This window comes from Caloenas nicobarica, chromosome Z (assembly GCF_036013445.1).
Source record: "Caloenas nicobarica isolate bCalNic1 chromosome Z, bCalNic1.hap1, whole genome shotgun sequence".
In the NCBI taxonomy this organism is placed as follows: domain Eukaryota; kingdom Metazoa; phylum Chordata; class Aves; order Columbiformes; family Columbidae; genus Caloenas; species Caloenas nicobarica.
In genome coordinates this window covers 99,188,663-99,201,345 of record NC_088284.1, presented here as the reverse complement: position 1 = coordinate 99,201,345, position 12,683 = coordinate 99,188,663, and the positions used below count along the sequence as shown (strand labels likewise).

General features: G+C 45.1%; 1 protein-coding gene across 2 annotated transcripts in view; it reads right to left on the bottom strand.

The window, feature by feature from the left end:
• The window catches only part of RNF220 (ring finger protein 220), a 223,684-nt gene that overhangs the window by 34,860 nt on the left and 176,141 nt on the right, over positions 1 to 12,683 (bottom strand). The window lies entirely within an intron of this gene.

The following is a 12,683-nucleotide window of genomic DNA, read 5'->3' as shown; positions in this document are numbered from 1 at the left end:
AATCAAAAGGTCTATAAATCCTACTGTACTGCCACTGCATGCAAGAGAACACAAAAGACCAAGATACAAAGCTCGGTCCAGCATCACCTGTGCAGCCAACGGCCTGCCACTGGCATCCCAACGCCCTTTCATCTGCAGCAGGGATGGATTTTGAGGCCAGTTCCGGCAGGCTGCGGTTTGGTGCCACAATTTCGACCTGACCTTCCTTGTCTAACTTCCTGGGGTTGCTTCTGTGCACAAAGCCAGTGAAAACACCCATGCAGCTGTTCAAATATTTGACGTCTGAACTGCTTGACATTATTCATTCATCTCAGGCTCATTCAAACCAGATTTCTGGACAAGTGCTGTTATAAATGGATTAAGAGGACTACTAAATGCAAGAAAGGCCTGATAGGATCACACCTGCTTCTCACTAACTCAGCCCAAGTGTGAAGAGGGCTCACAACTTCCAGCTCCTGCCAACAGCGTATGCTGCCATCCAGGAGCAAAGAAAATATGAAATGGAGCGCAGAGGGCATCGAGCAGAATAAAATGGCCTTTGCATCGACATTGCTTTGGACCTGCTAGAGGAGAATGTGAGCTTCCAGAAGACCCCCTACACTACACTTGGGTGATCTGCAATGCAACAGCACGCGCTGGGAATGGGGAAGGGTTCCTCCAGCACGGCTTGGCTTCTGAAGGTCGCGCAGTAATTCACGGCCGTCAGCAACGCTGCCTAGAGTGGACCTCTTACGCCAATGCCAACACCCGGAGGTCAATGCTCAGGACCAGAACTTTATCCCAATGTGTTAATAAAGTGAAATCTGACAAGTGAACATTAAGTTGTGGCTTTGACATAGGAATTCACAAGAGACACAATCCTGAGACTGTTATTCACAGGAGCAGCTGTGAGTCTTACAAACAGAGTCACCTAAGGCCTGAAGAACATAATTCCACATGTGAATTTGAAAATGCTGCTTTCAGACGAAAAAATAACAAACCAAAACGCAGACTCTTCCATGTCTTTCCTTTTCGTTGTTGAAGAATTTTCTGCTTTCACTGTGCATTTGGTAGAAGGCAACTACTTGTCATACGCTGCCAGTCCCGATACAATTAGCCTCCCAATGCTAAAGCAGAACAATTCTCTGACAGTCTTAATCCCATCTGCCTCCTTAAGGTCCAGACAAACAGGAGTGAGCAGGCAGGTCAGAAGCTGGGACCATTAAGCAGAGAAAAAACAAAGTTACAGCTCTGTCTCCAATCCCCATTGCTCTTGTAGCCAGGTGCTCTGACAAGCAATTCCAGCACTGGTATTGAGTGGCACCTCTATAAACCCTGTGACAGTTTGGGAGACAAACTCTCCCATCAATCAGAGTGTACCTATCAAGATCACTTACCTAGAGCGCCCGCCACCCTCCAGCACTCTGTACACAGCTTTCCTTGGGCTGGCCTCGGAGCAGTCTGCCTGAGCACCAATTCAAGCTAGTTTCTGAAAAATTTAGGTACTCTACAGAAACAGTAATGTTTCTGAAACAGCAAGGCAGAGCTCTGAAAAGCAGAAAAAAAATCACATGCCTCTTGGCTGCTGCCAGGCTGCAGGAATCAGCTGAGCTTGAAGGAGACTGGAAAACACCTCCCACTTTCTTCCATGTGCCTATTGATAAGGGCTGGAGATAAATTTAATCTGAAACATTTTTCACCCTCATTCTGTAACTTTGGTTTCTCCTAAACTGACCCCTATGCCTAAGCATCCTCTCTGACCTCTGTGCTGTTTCTTAAATCTCACTTGCTTTGTGCAATCCCCGATGACCGGTCATCTCAACACCTCTCAAGTGAATAGTGGCTCAAGCTAAGATCAAGAGTCATTAACATGATACATATGCAGATTCACAGAACAGATAAAAGGGCCTCGCATTCAAGTCCCTCCTTTTCTCCATCACGTTCAGTGGCAGATGGTCCAAGTCACAACATATGCTGGTTCAGGTGCTGCAGCAGTGCTGGCTCCTGCTCACACGGAGACCAGCAGTCTCAGGAACACACAGGTCAGACGAGCAAACCAGTGCAGACCCAAACAACCACAGCCAAATCTCACCAGCACACGCAGGAAGACACAGACCTGCTGTGCCCCATCTCTCCTCCTCAACTGCCATCCAAGCAGGTAAGTCAGTTTTAGGGGACAGCTGTTGTGTATATGTTTAATTATCACTCCAAGTAAGACTGAAGAACAAAACTAAGATGTTAGTACGATCATATATGTTAATTACATTTTATGTGTTATTTATTTATATGTATTTATTATATGTCAGTATTATTAGCATACTTATTATGAATGCAGCTACTAGATGCTGCTCATGCAGAGGATAAAACTCATCTGTATAACTACTGCTTCTGCTGTTTGACTCCCACGGAAGGTGGGGGTATGTCAAATTTATATCAGAAATACTCCAGAAATCCAGAATTTTGTGTAAGCTCGGTAAGTGGGTCTAAATCCAAATCCAAATCCATCTCCAGGGCATGCAGCTCTACTGGGGCCTGTTTTGGCTGGGAAGAGGCATTCATTCTGCTTGCAGGTAATCTACACGTGTTCAGGAAAGCAGAAAAAAAGCCTCCTGTAAATCTCAAAAACTGTAGCCTTCACTAATTACACTCCTTGCAGTAACCTCCTTCTGCACAACCTCCCTTTCCAGCACATTCACTCTGTTTTCTTAACGAAATGTCACTCGTTGGCTTTTTGGAGAGTAAAAACAATGAAGGCAATAAAAGTAGTTTATGCAGACACACGGCCAGGCCTCACACACACTTCCCGAGAATGGCTCTAAACTGGGTTTATTTCATCAGCTGCTGAAGTATCCCAAACTAGTACTAAGGGGACAAGATGGCACAGATACCATTTTATTTTAAAAGGCAGTTGGAAAGAAAGAGAAAGCCATTAGAGATTCTTGAGAACAGGAGGGGAGGAAGGCAGAGATGAAGCCATCCTGAACAGCAGTCTTGCTGCAGATTCGTAACAGCCATATTTTTGGATAGTGGAATTGTCTCCATTTTTTCCTAGCACAAACGGATACAGAATAGTTATTCTGGTGACTTTCCCAGCCTGTTGCAGGAAAAATGATGTTCAGAGGCCATGAGAAGCTGCTTGCAGGATGAGGGTTTCACTTCTCTGGAGCTAGATCCATTTCAAGAAAAACAGTTATTTACCTGGAAAACTGACACCCAACTGTGTCATTACAGCGCACACCTGAAATAGCAGACGCATCCATCTGATGCTGTCTATTAGCTCCCACAGAGGCACAAATGGGCTGCCAGAGAGCTGACTGCTTACCAGCGTCTTGGACGCTTACTGCGATCTTTGCTAACAGATCAGAGGAACAGCTGCCTTTAAAGAAAGGGTCATATAATTTTACGACCATTAACATCATTTCACAGCAGCGTGCTGAACAAAGGGCAGGCAAGCTCTGCTGTACAGGATAAGAGCCAGCTGCCGCAAGGCTCAGGGAAGATGCTTCCCCACCCCTCGCGGCAACGAAGAGTATTCCAGAGATTTCTTTTACGCCTCCCTGTTGCCCATCAGGTGCAGATTGTGGCTGCAAAGGGAAAAAGAAAACACGCTTGGACAAAAGGTTTGATGTGGTGTGGCTGTTTGCACATGGTGGGCCTCCCAGAACCTCATGCCAGTGTGATGCACTAAGGGGAGAACAGTCTCATGTCTGTCTCAAAGGCTGCTCTTCAAAACCCAGAGCTGAAGTACAAAAGCAGCAGCAACAGCCACGGTCTTTGCAGCTACGGCTCGTTCTCCAGTGTCAGGGAAAGGTGGATCTGAAAGCTTTTGTTCCCCTGGGGAGAGGGTGGAAACAAACAAAAAAAGGAAGAGGGAGAATTAAAGTAATCTTGAATCACTAAGCAGATTCACATCACTGGATCAATAAGCACCACTGACAGGGATCACAGGAATGTCGCAACTTCGCCAATAATAAAGCAGCACAGCAGAGCTTGGAGGATGACTTTTCTAAGGCAGCCGAGCATGAAGCAGCAAGGCTGGGGAACAGCGGAGAGTGACACCCCGGCGTACAGCCGGCCACTGCCTGCAGCAGGGTTCAGTGCAGTTTGCTTTAAATAATGACGAACACAGAGATTGTATTCGTGAGAGAAAGGAGCCAAGGACTGGAAAAACCAAGGGCTAAATTTCATGGGCCAAACACATATGTTCTTCCCCCCCAAACGAATTCTTTTCTAGGCTGCAAAGAAGAAAGAAAAATCAGTGCTAATTTAATCAATTGATCAGCCTATTGATTGAAAAACTGGAGCTGCTAGTTAGCCATGTGCTGTAACGCCCTCAACTCTGAAACCACAAAACACATCATTGATTTCTTCACTTCCAGCTCCAAAACAAGAAATAAAGCCGGGCTTTCAGCAGGAAAGCAACTTCCTCGTCCAGGGAGAAGATGCAAGCAAAGAAGAAGAGAGGCCAGGCAACAGGGACAGCCGCATCTTGCGAGGTTCAAACTGAAATTAGTTACAGATGCAGTCACGGTGTCTTGTGTAAACTCTATCGATTGGGTGGCTGACAGTCCTGGGAGCCTCCATACGAGGACAATCAATCCGGCTGCAGTGTCACCTGCCACTTTGCTGAACAGTTGACAATGCAATTATCCAGTGTGGAGGCAGGGAGTTGGCGTGTGTCAAACGCAGTTAGCCACTTTCCGGGCACTACTCGATAACGCGTTTCACCGCCGAGTGTAAGAGACGACACACGGAGACAGGAGCTGTTTAGAGCCATTGAGACCCATGTTCCCTTTTCCTTTAGAAAAATCTCACTGCCCCTGACTTAACAACTGTATTCTAAAATGCTATTAAAATCACGTCAATCAACTATCGGGTGCTTAAGGTCGAAGTTTGACCTGAGTGTCCAAGTAGTAGGTTGCAGTTCTAGCAAAACTGCAGATATTTGAAGAAAAAAAAAAAATTAAAATGACTGTCTTAAAGCGTGGGACTTTCAAACCCAAAGCAGACAGGCTACTAGAAAAATAGATTGAGAGAGTAGCTAAGCAAGTGCAGCAGACAGGAGTGGAAGATCTTATGCTGCATGTCTGAGATCTAGGAAAATTGAAGTTTAAAGGGATGCTGTCAACTTGAAACACAGTCAATTTTAAAAAATTGAGTAGTTTCAGGTGCTCTACCTGCTCCCGTACTCCCCCTGCCAATTTTCACAGTGTTACAACTACTTTTTCTGTTTTCTTTTTAATTAATTTTTTTCCTCCTTCCTCTGTTGCTGGGTGACAGACATCCCTTCTCCTCCTCCAAGTACGATACATAATACTGTCAAACGGAGAGAATTCCCCTTCTTCCCACAGAAAATCTTTTCCTGGTTAGAGTAGCTGTCGACATTAAGTAAATCAAACAGCAAGGTTTAGTTGATTGTGCTCCTTTCAGCTAATGCGTTCTGGCAGTTTGAACACAAAAATTAGGTTCTTACATTTTTGCATGTGTTCAAGTTAACAAAAATGTACTATCAACAATCATGACTTTTAACAGCTATAAGCACCAATTTATTTTTTTCAGTTAAAGTGATTTTTACTTTGCTGAGTCCCATTGACTACTTTGTGGTCCAAAATGAAGAAAACACTGTTCCTTGAAGCATTATATGAACTTTAAACACAGACGATAATGAGTATCAATTACATGGTGGGTCATGCTGGCTTTTGTACGTAAGGTAGGAATTCTTAATTTTTTTCTTTTTAAATCGCATACTATTCTCATCTGCTTTTCCTGCTTGCTAAAATCGAATCCTGATATTAATATACAGCACAATACCCAAGAGACCTTTTTTTAGTCACAGAATCCCTCAAACTCTACAAGTGGACACAAACTATGGAGAAACTGTCAGGTACAGCCCATCTGATTATTGTATACAACACTATGTAAACAGATCTGCTGGCATTTTTAGGTCAAGTATTACCTTATGGACAAGGACTTGCTCTCAAAGGAGGGAGGTGCAAGTATTAAGGAGTGGTTGGGCTGCTCCACCAGACCAGTACAAAGCGCCGTTCTTCAGCAACGGAGGGATTACCAGGATTACCATGGTTTTACACAAGAGCTGAGGTAAGGCATACAAGTGCTCTGGGACTCAGCAGCCCTCTAAAGGGGGAATAAGGCACAGAATAAGCACTCGAGAAACATGAGATGTATACATCTCGCCCACTTGGAAGCTTACAGCAGGTAGAAGTGACCAGCTGAAGGTAGCAAACCAAATACAGGAAGGCTAAAATACCACAACGGAGAGGCTGGGAAGGATGCTCAGAGGTATAGATGCATTCACCCTAGAGACTCGGCAACGAGGGACGCTGACACTGGATGTGACAGAGAAAGGCAATGAACTGAGCTCTTGCTAAGTGGGAGGAAGATTAAGAATTTCATTATGGGAAAGATTCCCTATACTCTTACCACAGACTGCTCTTGCTTCCAAGTTGAAGTTTGCTTTAGCCTGCCAGGGTAAGACAAATGAATGAATTCTGACTCATATACACAGAAATGGGGAAGATGATTCTAGTTACTAGACCATTCTTCCAAAAGGCCTGGATATGCCAGCAACATCTTCTATTTCCCACACAGTCTCTTAGAAGTCACACTTTTACTGTTCAGCTCAAATTCTTCTGCTGGATTCGAGTAGATCAGTTTATACCCTCCTACTAGTGTGATCTTAAATGCAGCCCAGCCTGAACATCCTGGCGTGGAAAAATGGAAAGTTTCCTTGCCTCCTGAAGCTTTCCTGTATGCCTCACTATATTTTATCTGAATGAGAGGCCACAGCTGGCTTCTGGGTGAGATTCTAGAGCAAGACTTTTAAGCTCTGTTGCCAGCTTTCCTAACATCTTTGTAACATAAGAGAAGATGCTTCTCCATGCTTCAGTTTCCATATACATATCGAACACAGATTTTGCAGAGTTTTGTTGTAGACTTTGATGTTTGTAAAATTGCACTGAGAAGCACAACTGAGTTTTCCGCCTCTGTTTGGAGCTTTCAGCCAGGCAGTTACCAGGCACAAGCAAAGTCACCGGGTACACAAACACCTGCTGCTGAGGCAGGAAAACTGAAAAGTATCTACTCAGATTTTGAGGACAGGACTTCACATTTGACAGCATGTTTCTAATGTCAGATGTATTGAGAAGCAGAACAAATTGGAGGAGCACACAGCTATTGCCCCAATGCTCTTTCTTGGGCAACTGACCCATGGTAGACAAAGGCTGGCCTACAACATTTGCTGCTCCAACTGAAGCATATCTTGATTCTGCAGAGACAGAAAGCTGACAGTGGGACTGCAGCCAGCTGCTGGAAACTTTCAGACATTTGAATATAGTCTCGCTTTCCAGGCAGCTGCATTAATTGCACATGACATGAGATCCAATGCAAATGGGCACCCAAGGATAACTGTAGTTTGTTACGGCTCATAAGGCTTTACACCAAGTCCCCCTATGCACATGCTAAGTCATACTGTTCTTTTCCCTTGATAAGACACTAACGAACGGATACAGGCCCTTTGCTAGCCTGGGAGGACAGCAGCATGGAGAAATAAAGAGAAACTTCAGAGTTAAGTGATCCCCGTGTGCTTCTCCTTCTTCAAGAGTATTGCAATCTATCAGACAGATCCTTGTCATGTTGATCTTTCTCAGAAAGCATCCTTCCCTGAAAATGCCCTGCTTACCATTTTAACATTTTCAAAGTCTTTCTCGCTTCTGTGCTATTTTTGATGCAACTGATCTGCTGAAGGAAAGGAAGCCCAGAAGAGCAGTGGTGACCAGCTTGCTACTGTGCCTGGAGGAAGGCTTTTTGGTGGTGGAGCCAGAGGGGAGAAGAAGACGGGGCGGGTGGAAGAACTTAGCTACAATTCTTCAATTCTTTCATATCTAAAGAGGACAGCAATCTCTGTTCTATCAGATCGCGTGGTTCGTGCTTTAAATGGTACTTGCTGCTAGCTTGCTTTCCCTGTCTCTGTCTCTCTCCCTTTGAAGCAGACTGGACAGCTTCCTCAAGCTGGCGTTATCACTCCCTCTAACCACTCTTGGCAGGCAATCTAATTCCCCCTGAAAAGGTCACCGCCATTTTAACTGCCTTTCAATCACATTAAGCACGCTGCCGCTCGTGCTCAGAGCACTGCGCCTGCAGCTCTCCTGACTGAGGTGCGATCGATAAACTGACATCCCGTCCCCCCACCACATCTCCCCAACCGCCCCATCCGCTGCTCGCCCCCTTCCCCTCTCCTGGACAAGCCACCTTCCCCAAACGGATGGTGAGAGACCAAGTGACAAAAGCCTCTCCTCAAATGTGAGGCAGCAGAAGGGAGCCGCTAACCTGGCATTTACTAATCTTTGTCCCATCTGCTAAGAAACAGAAGGGTGCGAGCGGCCCCCCCCACCTTCCCTAGACCTACAGAGGCAGCGACTTCACAGGACAGTTTCCTTAGGCACCGGTCCAGACACCTTTGAAGCTGTGTTACAAAGAACAAGCCTCCCTCAAGCTTCCCTCAATGCAATCATTACTGTTATCTCTCCCCCTGTGCTGCTTTTTTTTTTTGCAGTTACGAGTTATGTGTTCCACCCATCGATCCCTGTGTAAGACACTGTTTTAAGTCCTCTTGCCTTTTGACTGTGCTAAGCCGTTTAAGAGATGACAGCGGCTTCTATCAGTGCGAAGCTGATGCGATTCTTTTCAGATAAAGCACTTTTTTTCCACTCTCCCCCTCCCTTTCCCTTCTTTCAAGTAAGAGACACACACACAAAAAGAGTCACTGAATCTTTCAAAGAAAAAAAACCCTTTTGAACTTCCCTCAGGAATTCTTTAAAGGGATAACCTTACAGTGTAAACACCAAGGGTAACGTGCATCCATTCTGGAGAGGGAACAGAAGAATTGCTACAGATACGCTGAGTGGTGAAAAAAACAAAACAAAACCATCAGACAGGGAGCCACTTGATGCTCTCACTTGCGAAGCCTTGTTGGCTTCCTAAACACAGAAACTCATTAGACAAAGATAGCACAAAATAAGCCCCTGCAACAAAGAGCGTCAGAAAGAGATGATCCAGAGATGTGAGGATAGAGGGTTACTGAATGCTCAGGTATTTCTAGAGAAATTTGAGTCTTGTGACACTGTTCTGAGATAGGGAAATATTTGATTATTACATCTGTACAGCTTTTCACTTTGAAGCACAAGCTTGATTTAAACAGCGCTTGGTATTTCATGTTGGTAACCTTCTGCACCCATCCCAAAGAAAAGCAAGAGCTCTCCTGCTAAAAACCCCTACTTTGAGCAGGACCTCTGCTGAAACAAAGTTATTCCAAATCCTATATATTAATAACTGCCAATAATCTTAATTTACACCCTGCATTCCTCCAGTTTTGGATAAGCAAATTACAAGATAGCAAATGATGCTTTAAGAAGCCATGAGGACACCTGGAAGTAGCAAATAATTCCCAACTGAATGCCTTCACCAGACCCAACAGCTTAAGAGACAACATACTGATGCCAGCACTTCTCAGTGATGTCATATTCCTACTTGCTGCCATCTCCTGCTCTTTCCACCTGCTGCCTCAAGCATGCCAAATTGTGGCAGCCAAGAAGGTGTGTTTTGGCTCTGCCGCACTAGACCCGAATAGGGATTTGCAGCTGCAATATCAACACAAAAGACAAGAACTTCCACTTTCTAAGACAGCCCCTCAGGTGAGAGGAGCAAGTCTTTCCCGCAGCGCTTCGGAAGCAAGAAAGCTTCATCCTAGGAACGACACAAGTGAGTGTTTCAGCCTGTGACAGCTCCCGAGTATTAGACCACCTTCCAGAAAACCTGAGCAGGGCTGTTCATTTCTCTGACCTTTCTGTTTTCAAGAAGAAAAAGCCCAAGATCTCCCAACCTCCCCCCACCTGAGAACCTGGCAGGAGCTTTCATATAATTAGCAAAGAATTTCCTCACCTTGAGAGTGATATGAACTTGATCCACTAACCCAAAATGATAAAAAGAAGCAGCCAGGACCTGTGCTAAGTTTGAGCCACTTCTGTAATGCTGCCCAATGGTCTGATGCACTCATGCAATACACGCTGGCCACAGTGTCCTGCTCCCCCTTCACCCGCCTGTGACATCTCCTCAAAGCAACACACCATTAAAACCAAAATTAATGAGACACACGGACATCTATTTTCCCCTCCGGTTTTATGTATCTCCCCGTGTCATCTCTTTAGACACTGGTGACATCCCTGTAGCCTGGCAAAGGCTGTCTGGCATTATAAAAGGCCTTCGATTTCCACATCGCTGCTACTTCTCAGCAAAGGGAACAGAGCCAAACACAAAGCCTCGGGTGACGTGGGTTAATGAGGGCCTTGCCAACTCCAGACAAAGCAATTTTAAGCATTAGAAAGCATCTCCACAACGTTGTGCTGTGCTTCAGGGCTGTAAATTAAGAATTCTGTCCCTAATACAAGGCAAGAGCCAATGCTGGCAGAAAAAGGGAAAAGACAGTCACCGTAAGGTTACCTGAGAGTGCACAAAGCAGGTCTGACTGATGGAGACCTCCGAGTGCCAGCAGCCAGAGAAAAGAACCACAAAAGGGAACATGAAAAAGCGTAACTTGCTTAAAAAGAAATACAATCAGCCAGCTATGGGAGATCATTCCAGCTTTGCTTGGGCTTCCCAAATTTCACAGAAACATCTTGTGCAGAGCAGGTAGGTACCCTGCAGATTTATCTGGTCATCTCAAAACAGTAGGTATAAAGTTGGTGGCAAAAAGTTTATCTGTTTAGGGAAGAGGACACCTCTCCACAGGAGCATGGTAGCTGTTGAATCCAGCTGCCAGCAGATGTGTGCTCCAGAGGTGGAAGGGCAGGGAGAAACGCATGTGCCAGGGAGCTGTCAGCCACTCAGGTGGAGTCACCTCAGCAGCGGCTCTGCCACCAAAAGCTGCACGGAGAATGCTCCTCACTACAGATGCTATAGGGAGGTTCCTGTGCTTGTGAGCTGATCTACAGACACCTTTCATCCGGCACCACACAGGGAAGGAGCCTAATCCAAAAGCCTTCCCTTCAGGGCAATTATGGAAAGTTTTAAAACTGCATCTGGTTGTGCTCTACTCTTCTCCCAGTCTTGTGTTCCTTTGCTGGATCTGTTCATGTAACTGAACAGTCCTGAAGGTGTCAGGAAGGTCTCAAAAAGGAAAGAAGGACCCTGTAATTCCTGATGGAAACAAGGCTATTTCTAAAGAAGAAATACAGAAGTAACTGTCCATGCCTGTGCAGCCATCTACCAGATGTTACAGCCCTGACTGTTGCTAGAACCTGTCTAACGTCTGGTGAAGGAAAGCAGTTCATTTATATAACGCAAACTAACACATTTGAGAATTTCTTAAAATAAAGAAAAAAAATGCAACAAGGAGTACTTTGCATTTACACAACCTTATCAGATCAATTACACACATTTTGCCCCCTGAAGCCTCATTGAAAATACGGTCTCCACATGACTAAAGCAGCATGAACGGCTCAGACCACACTTCAGTGAGTTAACTCAAAAAAACCCAGGAATGTCAACCAGGTGGAGACGGCACAATGTCCACACCAAAGGAAGCGGAAAGTTGTGCTGTCCTCAAACTCAGGTGTTTGGTGGGGGCAAAGGCAGAAACTATGCATGCACAAAAAAAGGGCAGAAATCAACTGAGCAGCTTTTTCTCATCAGGACTAGCAGTGACAATGATAGAGGCACACAGACATCCTAGGCTTCCCCACTATGGATTGTAGTAACTACACCACATAAACATAGCCTAAGGCCCTGCATGGTCTCATCAGACCTCTTCCTGGAATCACGTACAGACTCAATTTGCATGTGGGCACAAAAAAAGTTAAGGTAGGTAAGGCTATAGACACAGAAGGTAACAGCGTGAGCTTCACTGAGTGGTCTTTAAAACCCAAAGAAGCTGTTCCTTCACCTCTGTGCTCCTGATCATCTGCTCTGCTACAACCCAGCTGCAATTTAATTTCAGAAGAAGGTAAGAGCAGATCAGGAATGCCAGGTTGTCAGTGAGCACATGGCTGGCTTTTAAGTCCAACTCCCTTACATAGTAGCCTTTCCCCTTGAGATATTTTAAATTAAAATCCAAGCTGATATAGGAAGAGATCACATCCCATCCTCTTTATTGAACGGAGGGAGCCAGCATTCCTCCTCTGATTAGGCGTGCGCTACGTGGATTGCTTGCGAGAGACTCTCCTTAGTGCCAGAGGTTCATGCCAATGAACAGTTTAGTAAATCCTCTTCTTTGAGGCCAAAGGGCTGAGTGTGAGAAAGGGGCCAGCTTTCTAGCTAAAATTACATTCACCAATAAAGCTCACGAGAGGTCAAATTTTGCCATAACTCACTCTCTCCTCGGTAACTGATTTCCCCGTCACTGAGGAAGGAGCAAAAGAAGGAGGAAAAATAAAACGTGTTTGTCTGGAAGCCCTAAGGGCTTGCAGTACTGGAGGTGCAGAGCAGGTTCCTGGATTCTCATTTATCAACCTTAAGAGGGATGGAGTGATAAATGCACAACCGACCCTTTAATATTTTATGCAGGTGCTAAAGCGACTTGGCTGTCACCTTCAATACATCACCAGAGGCTGATACACCAGCTTTCGTCACTCCAGGCTGGTAATTTTTACAATTTCATTTCTATTTCCCTCTCTACGCATATTTCCATGTAT